Source organism: Charadrius vociferus, unplaced genomic scaffold (assembly GCF_000708025.1).
Source record: "Charadrius vociferus isolate BGI_N301 unplaced genomic scaffold, ASM70802v2 scaffold711, whole genome shotgun sequence".
Classification (NCBI taxonomy): domain Eukaryota; kingdom Metazoa; phylum Chordata; class Aves; order Charadriiformes; family Charadriidae; genus Charadrius; species Charadrius vociferus.
Window position 1 is genome coordinate 69,891 of NW_009646852.1, and position 1,114 is coordinate 71,004.

Sequence of the window (1,114 nt, forward strand, 5' to 3'; positions counted from 1 at the left end):
CCACTCAAGAGGCCTCTTCCCGTGGCTCCTGCCCACAGCCTGGGAGGGAGGGAGGGAGGGCGGGCGATCTCCCAAGCCCTCCTCGACTCCTTTGACTCAGCGCCTTGCAACAAGGAGTCCCACAGCTGTGAGTCACCAGTGACAGAGGCCGCGTTCCCCCAGGACTCCCTTTGATCCACCTGGGGCCGGGCACCTCCTCCTTCAGCCCTCACCGCTTCTGCGTCGGGGCGGGGGTACGAACCAGCCCAGCCTGCTCCCGGTCCCTGCCCGAGACCCCTGTTGTCGTCCCCCCCTAGCTCGAGGCGGAGGACATGACACCCTCCGTGCCCTTCCAGCTCCCCGTGTTTGCTTTACGCTCAGCAGCGCAGCAAAGAGGTTGCAGGTCACGGGGACGTTCAAGGACAGGCTTGGGCTATACTGCATCTGAGCGGCCGGCGCTGCCGGGGAGGAGGGAGGATGCCCACAGCCCCACAGCGAGCTTCGGGCATACGGGGAGCCGGGATTGGAGCTAACAGCTTGAGACAGAGATGGCCTGAGTGTGGCCACCGGCTCCAGTGGCATCCAACCGGAGCAGGGGACACTGCGCTCGCTGCTGTGGTACCCAGGAGGCACAACCGGGGCCTCCGCGGGCAGCTGCCTGGCTGAGCCACGCCGGTGACACGTGTGCCCAGCGTGCTGTGCCGGGGCTACGCCCCAAGCAGAGGGCGGCCATCCTCCCTGCGTTGGCCACGGGCAGGTTGCCAAGGCAAGCTCTCACCTGGCCAGGGCTACGGGCAAGGGTGGGGGGTGAGCCTGGGAAGTTGGGGGGGCTCCACCCAGCCGGTGCGGCACCGGCAGAGGATGCTCCAGGGATCCCTCAGAGGATTTTGGGAAGCATCAGTCAGGAACACATCTCTCTTCCCTACATGCAGAACGCTCCCGCTGTGTCCGGGAGGGGGGAGACGGGCTCGGCATCCCCTGCCGGGCCTCGGGGTGGGGGTCAGCCCCCGGGGCAGCCCCCCCGGCCGGGCAGGAGCACCCTGGAAGGGGGCAGAAGCGCGGGGCTCCCCAAAATAGCACCCAGTGCACTGCACAGGAGTCCGCGGGTCCCGTCCAGGGGTGCTGCACCACCCCC